The sequence below is a fragment of the Phoxinus phoxinus genome (genome assembly GCF_949152265.1).
Source record: "Phoxinus phoxinus genome assembly, contig: scaffold_102, whole genome shotgun sequence".
Lineage (NCBI taxonomy): Eukaryota > Metazoa > Chordata > Actinopteri > Cypriniformes > Leuciscidae > Phoxinus > Phoxinus phoxinus.
In genome coordinates, this window is record NW_027639416.1 from 33,377 (window position 1) to 41,161 (window position 7,785).

Genomic DNA, 7,785 nt, shown 5'->3' on the forward strand with positions numbered 1-7,785 from the left:
CCTATGTCAAATATAACCAGGACAGGAGACAGAGCTGTTTTCTTTCGTTTTGAATTGTTTTGTTTAAAAGTAGGCTACACATTTCAAGCTTTCTATATGTTTCTCAGGTCTGTGAGGCATGTAGCTTATACGCTGAGTTTCGTTAATTTCCAGTTCATGCGCCGTTGATCCGCTCCGTGTCCTGATGCCTGCTATTAGGCTACTTCTTATTTATTAAATTCAGACAATTGGTTATAAAACATCATTTAAAATTAAGATAAAATTAATACAAAACGAAATTCAATTTAAAGAAAGGCTTTATACAGTAAGAAACATATAATGAAGTGGTCAATAATGTCTGCCTCTGTCTCCCGACATATTGCACAACGTATGATCTTAGGCTACTATGCTTTTAACTTCTCATATAATTAATATTGATGAAACAATATATAAATATATATAAAATTGTGAAGCTGATGTGCTAGACGAAATTGAATTGTTTTGTGGTAACGCGTTAGCCATGTAGGCCTAGGCTATCGGCTTTTTGACAGCTTCGGCTGTTGTCCTTGTGTTAAGGCAAGCCGCCAAAGGCAATACAAATTTGAAAAAAGTGTGTCTATAATGTGATTGACTAAACTGATTTTATTTCGGGTGCGGGTCGGATCTCGGTTCTATTTTAAGCGGGTCGGGTCGGGTTGCGGATTTTAATTAGTGCTGCTGTCGGAAAACGGGTCGGATGCGGTTTTAAGCCCTGCGGGTACGGGCGGGTGCGGATTTACAAAATCGGACCCGTGCAGCTCTCTGGTTCGTATGAGGTAACATGCTGACATTACTCTGGATACCATAGATCTCGATTCACCACAAAGACTTGCTGTCCGGGTCACAGAAGAGCCAGTAAGACGAGCACCAACAAGTTGTCCTCTTTTGAACTCTGAAATGTCTCCCATTGTGTTGTGGATTGCAATATCGTATGTACAGATATTGCTCTGCAAATTAAACCTTCCCACTCTGCTCTCACTGATGGAATTGTAAAATCAGTGAAGATTGGCCACCAGGCCCTGCCTTTATATAGGGCGCGAATTTATATATTCGACAGTCGTGGCACTGACGTCCATTCACTCAAGACTGAATATCTCTTCCTTTGTGCACACGTACACAAACGAACCAATACACACGACTCATATCAAGTTACAATTAACCCCTCTCGGGAGACAATATCATGCCTGACTACACCGCACAAATCTGATTTAGTCTGAGATCGTGATCACACTTCATCATTCATAACTGTTTGGTAAAAATTAAAAACATAGTTTGAATTCTACACAATATCTGTTTATTTAAACTAGTTCCATTATCATTATCATTTTGTAGTAGAAGAAAGGTCAGAGGTCAAGTAGACATTTTCACAATACATGTTTCAAATAGCTTTACAGAGAGATACAAGACTGGCAAGAGGCGTTTGCTGCCACTGTCTACTAATGGGGCCAGAGCCCCCAAAATATTATGAAAGCAAGAGGCAGCATGATTATGAAAGCATAATAGTGTGATGTGTGACAGATCTCACAGTCAGGCTTTTTTCAATGTTCTAACCAAAGATGTTCCTTGTTGCCACTAAACATATAGTATTAAATCATAGGGGTGGAAGCGCTCTGAGACACTCAATCCTCAAAGGTGCTATTTTAGTCCCTTTCACTTTTCACCATCCAAAATGACAGATGGAGGTTGTCATTGTGAAGGAGTCATCATCCAAAGCGTATGGTGTCCTGGAGGTCCTTGACGGTCTCCAAGGTCTCCTGCAGCTCCTTGTCAAGGGCGTTGTATTTCTCAGTCAGTATTCGGTTCTGCAAGCGGAGATGTGGCGACTCCAGGTTGTAATGACCACAGTGCTCTCTCGGAGCTGCTCCACCTCTCTAAGCAGGACCTCCATACTCCTCATCAGAGTCTCCAACTTCTCCTGCTGTTGTGTTGCTTCAGTCCTATACAATATTCATAAAACTGGAAAATTGATACAGAAACACGGACAAACACACACTGCAATCTTCTCTCGCTAGTTTGTTAAATCCAGTTTGTTTAATCCCCTCCTTGTTTAAGCTCTTTCTTTTTCTGCCTGCTACTCTCTTGTTTTTTCTTCTATATACATTTACATCTTCTATAACTCAATGTTAGGCTGCATAGATTAGGTCAGCCGGAACTGGGAACACTTCCCTTAAATCCTGATGTACTCGTTACATCATACGAAGAACGTTATTTACGCTAATTTTAGTGTCTTTGTTTATCCCGAGGTTTTCCCGCAGCCTGCCGGATCCAGGCTGTATCCAGATCTGAGGAAGGACCTTCGCCTGGACCCGATGACAGCGCAGCGCTGAAGTGCCAACTAGCCTCTCCCGATGGAGGATCCCTGTACCACTCTACAGATAAAGCGTTGTGGGGAATTCACGTATCTCCCCCGTAGTGATAAAATAAAATAAAATTCTGTATCAAATTTATAGGCAGGACAAGTAGTTTGTAAGGCTTGGTTTGTAGAGAATTACAAACATGCGCACATATATTCAAACACACATAACTATAGAATTAATTCCTGATGCGCACGTGAGCATCAGTGTTTCTCACAGGTTCAGTGTAAAGTCTGTGTAGAGAGAACGGTGTCGTCTTAGCGGCCCCTAATTTAATAACTAATTATCCTTTCGACGGAAGTGAATCAATCAAAACTAACTTTAGCTGGAAAACAACATTATTCAAGAATCGCTATAATGCCAAAACAATCTGTTACCTTAAATTATACGTTTATCTCTGTAAAGCAGCTTTGAAACAATCTACATTGTTAAAAGCGCTATATAAATGAAGATGACTTGACTTGACTTGACATCGGACGTCAAGTGGTGATGCAACATTAGTGTTATTATAAAACTCGTTTTGGTTTAAAAATTATTTTTGTCAAGTGCAATAAAGCTTAGATAAAATCTAAATGTTAGATGAAAATCTTTGAAATTAAATTGACTGGTAATTTAAATAAAATAAGTTGAAGTTGTATATAACTATAAATAAAAATAGTAAATTAACTTACGTGTCCTTACTGGAGCTTACTGGATGGAGAAGAGTATCCATTGGTTGAGCACTCAAAAATCTGGCTGGAAGCAGTAAGCCATCCGGGAACTTCTCGCCTACTCTTTTATGAATACTGATGTCTCGAACGTACTGCTTCCTTCACGTAATGTTTTCGCCTACTATATAGTAGGAAAGTAGGCATATTGGAACGCACTTAAGTCCGAATCTCGCGATAATTAGTACGTCACCCAGGTAATTCTCGCCTACTCTTTTGGATTCATACATACTTTTTCGCTCGCCTACTCTTTTCCCCATACTAAATAGTAGGGAAGTATGCGGTTTGGAATGCAGCCATGGACTTTGGCTGCATTCCAAACCGCATACTTCCCTACTATTTAGTATGGGAAAAAGAGTAGGCGAGCGAAAAAGTATGTATGAATCCAAAAGAGTAGGCGAGAATTACCTGGGTGACGTACTAATTATCGCGAGATTCGGAGTTAAGTGCGTTCCAATATGCCTACTTTCCTACTATATAGTAGGCGAAAACAGTACGTGAAGGAAGCAGTACGTTCGAAACATCAGTATTCATAAAAGAGTAGGCGAGAAGTTCCCGGATGGCTTACTGCTTCCAGCCCGATTTTTGAGTGCTCAACTGGTGGATACTCTTCTATCCCAGGAGGCCACGCGAGAGCATACGTCATTATCAAACATCACGGAGATCAGCGACGCGCGGGGTTTCAAATGTGAGTAAACACGGTTCCTTGTGTTAAAATTGCATGTGTTAAACTACTATAGAGTAAACGTTTTAACTGTTGAAGGTGTAAAGGAGTTAGACAGTATAGTATGATTGTGATTTGGCTGTAAAAACACGTTTTATTATGTATAACGTTAGCTCTAGCTGACAGGAGCTCCAGTAAGGACACGTAAGTTACGTCTCTAACGTGGATTTACATAAACCATAAACATCTTAAAGACGCTTATTTTAAACGTCTATTTACATCTGACAGGAACATCTTTTATAAGTATTGCAGAAGAGCACATCACAACATGAAATATACATCTGAGTGATATGTGTGCAATTATGTAGAACATATCTATAAAGTAACTAAACTCTATTTTATTTGTCCATTAGTACTGTTGATAAATTGAGGAACATGTATGTTGGATAAAAAGTTAAAACAACCTAAACATGTAAATGTAGTGTTGAGCTCATAAATCACAGAGGTTATGGGAGTCTTGTCTGGATGTTACAGGGACAGATGAACAGATGTGTGTTTATCCGGTGGAGAGAGGCTCATGAAGCTGAAGCTGTCATCAAAGGCTTTGAGTGAGTATACTACAGAAATTAATAATAATTTAAATATTAAGTTGTAGTTTATTTTAATTATTGTAATTTCAAACAGAGCTATTACAGCACTTTTCTGATTCTTGATTTCTGTGCATTTGCTGCTCAGCTGTTGTGGTGGAGCAGGACCTGCAAGGAAAGATGATGGCGGCATTTGTGGAAAAAAAGCGTTCTTGTCTGCTAAATAATACTGAAATCAAATGACATTGTGCTGTTAAAACTACTGCTTTTGTGTTATGTTTGTGCATTTTTGTAGGATCTGAAATGTCAGCAGACTGGTGTGAGCACTGAGGATGAGGAGCACAGAGCTGAATCCTGGAGATCGTGCCATGGACGAGACCCTCCATCACTCCACCGGCCCTTATGAGACCCTCCATCTCTCCACCGGCCCTTATTGCCTCAGATTGTGAAGCACAACACATCACGCAACAACCTCCGGCACGGCTCACCTCCGGCGGTCCGCTGATTCATCAGAATAAAGCCGCAGAAGGGGAACCGCTGTGTTGAGATGGCAGTAGATGTGGTTCAGTGCCTAGCCTATATACATGATTGTAGTTTGAATAAAGCTTTGTTTCATGTGTTGACTTGCATTTGTTTATTATGTGATGGTGACTTTCATTCATTAATTTACTCCTTTATTAATATTTATCATTGTTGTCAGTAAATAAAATATCATTATTTAATTAATTGTTTGAATGAAAATGTAGATATGTTCACAATATACACATCTAGAGTGTATTCATGCATAGCTATGTCATATGACATACATTACATTTTGTTTGTTTTATTGATTTTTTTCAGTAAAAAGTAATATAATTAAGTATCGGTCAGTATTTGTCACGGTAAGCCACTTTTGCTTGTGGATGAAAATGTTTGGATATAAAATAAAGAAATTAACAACATATTCAAGAGATGACAATTTTGGGATTTCGTAATAAAAATAAATAATATCGTTAAGGATAAAACGGTGGGTCACATAAGTAGGGTTAAATATAAGAACTTAAATCAACCCTAAATGTATTCTCAAAATAAATGGGCAGCAGTTTCTTTAAAAAGACCATAAAATGAGCAAGTTTAATCAATATCAAGATATTTACAGATAGATGAATTAAACGTGTCGTTCAAATCTTTTAAGTTGTTGCACTTGTGATAACGCGTCGTAGGTCACATGATAACGTCAACATGGCAGATGTCCGGTTCGCATTCATACTTAACGAGATTTGGCTATAAAGTACCTACTCTTTTAGCGCTCGTTAAGTAAGTACTTATTGAAATTAAGTACCTACTCATTGAGTATGCGGTTTGGAACGCAGCCTGAGTTTTGCTTTCTGTGCTTGTGCACCATGTGTTTCTTGTTAATCAGTTTCACCTGTTACCTGTCATCATCCTCATCAGTCATCATCACGCACCGTGTGCACCTGTTGTCACTTAGTCTCCTCATTTGTCTGTGTATATAGTCTCCCTAGTTTCAGTTCTCTCTTGTTGGTTCTACATCTACAAAGCTTGCTTATGTTTGGAGCATGTCTTGTTCATAAAAATAAATAGAATTTAATCGTGACCCGTCTTCCTGCTCGTGCCTCACGCAGCCCAAGCGTGACAATTGTCAGTCTGTGATGTAGGTTGGAGAGTGAAGAACCATCTGAAGTGAGGGTAAGAAATTTATTTTAATGTTGTTTATTTTTCACTTGTACTTAATTCGTCTTGAAGATCTCTACTCTTTATGTATACACTCAAAAAATAAACTTCGGCATGTGTTGGATTAGCAAACTACTTGTTTGCTTATATTACATGACTTAATGGTGTTTATCTTCATTAAATGATTCATTCTTGTCTGTAAAACGTGATTAAAAGAATATTCAGATGAATTATAAACATTCACATCAATCAAATGAGAAGTAGATTAATCAAATCAACGAACTCGTGGACTGTCAGCTATTGCGCATGCTCAACACCCTTGACCGGCAGCTGATTGGACGAATGCATCACGTGGGGCTGGCTTCTCCCGAATTTCAAAACCGACCATAATGGCGGCTCGTTCGTAATACGATCTCGTATTTTACGAAAATAGTCCACCGAAACTTGTTTCTGAAAACATTTTAAGCGAGATATAGACCGTACAGTTGCTGAATCTGTCTTCTTTTCAGATCGACAAAGTTCAGTTTAAAAGATTAGAGGCGGCGGCGAGCCGAGCGAACCGCTCCTCATTTGCATTAGGTACGTTAGGCTGGATTCAACCGATTCAACTCGACGCCCCGCTTCTCCAAAGTCCCCGCGAGCCGCGACGCTACCAGAATGCATTGCACGGCTGCTAATGACGCGGGAATAACGGACTCTTCCGACGAACACATGCTGCTGGTGCATCGTGTCATCCTTCATCTACATGTAAGTATTACATATTTTTAAACATACATTTATGTAATTTAAATAGTTTTCTCTAGGCCTAACATTACAGTACTCGTTTCTCAGTTAGCTAATGTTAGCTAACGTTAGTTGCTGTTAGCTTAAAGGATAATTCCGGTATTTAACACCTTGAGTCTATATTGTAGTTTGTTTTGGATGAACAAGAGTGGTGGACAACATTTTTTTGACAATGCTTCCTCTCTCGAGTTTTTGACTATATAAGAATTGGCCATGGACCCATTTAACATTGGAGTCAATGGGCATGTCCGAAAATGTCATTAAAACAGCCAATAATGTTTGTTTACAAAACTGTGCAACTCACCGAGTGATTAGTGATGTTAGTTGATGTTCCAGAAACAAAAAGTGTTGCGAAATACAGTTTCTGTCGTGTTTTATTCGTCATTTTGTAAAATCCCATTGAATTCTGTTGAAGGACTGAGTGCTCGAAAATGACGAATACAACACGACAGAAACTGTATTTCGCAACACTTTTTGTTTCTGGAACATCAACTAACATCACTAATCACTCGGTGAGTTGCACAGTTTTGAAAACTAATGTTAAAGGTTGTTTTAATGACATTTTCGGACATGCCCATTGACTCCAATGTTAAATGGGTACATGGCCAATTCTTTTATAGTAAAAAACTCGAGAGAGGAACCATTGTCAAAAAAATGTTGTCCACCACTCTTGTTCATCCAAAACAAACTACAATATAGACTCAAGGTGTTAAATACCGGAATTATCCTTTAACTGCGTATTGGTAGGTTTCAATAATTTAGCTAACGTTAATTGCTTTCTTGCTGCTTGAATGGCGATATAAAAAAAAATACACAAGCAAGTTTGTCAGTTAGTTGTCAATTAAGTTAGACACGGTGTGATGTGCGGGAGGGGAAGAGTGGAGTGCCAGTAGTCGTAAGTTAGCTATATTGAAATGTATTTTGAACATGGTTTTGAGTGGTTAACGTTAAGTTTAGGCTTGTGCACACTAACGTTACACGACTTTCAGCGTCGGCCC

At 38.9% G+C, this 7,785-nt stretch overlaps 1 long non-coding RNA gene across 1 annotated transcript; it reads left to right on the forward strand.

Annotated features, from left to right (window-relative positions):
- Positions 1 to 3,606: 3,606 nt before the first annotated feature.
- LOC306994245 lies at positions 3,607 to 5,671 on the forward strand. Its single transcript, XR_013796642.1, has 3 exons — positions 3,607 to 3,767; positions 4,278 to 4,351; positions 4,479 to 5,671. It is a non-coding gene; the product is annotated as an uncharacterized lncRNA (long non-coding RNA).
- The last annotated feature ends 2,114 nt before the right edge of the window (positions 5,672 to 7,785 follow it).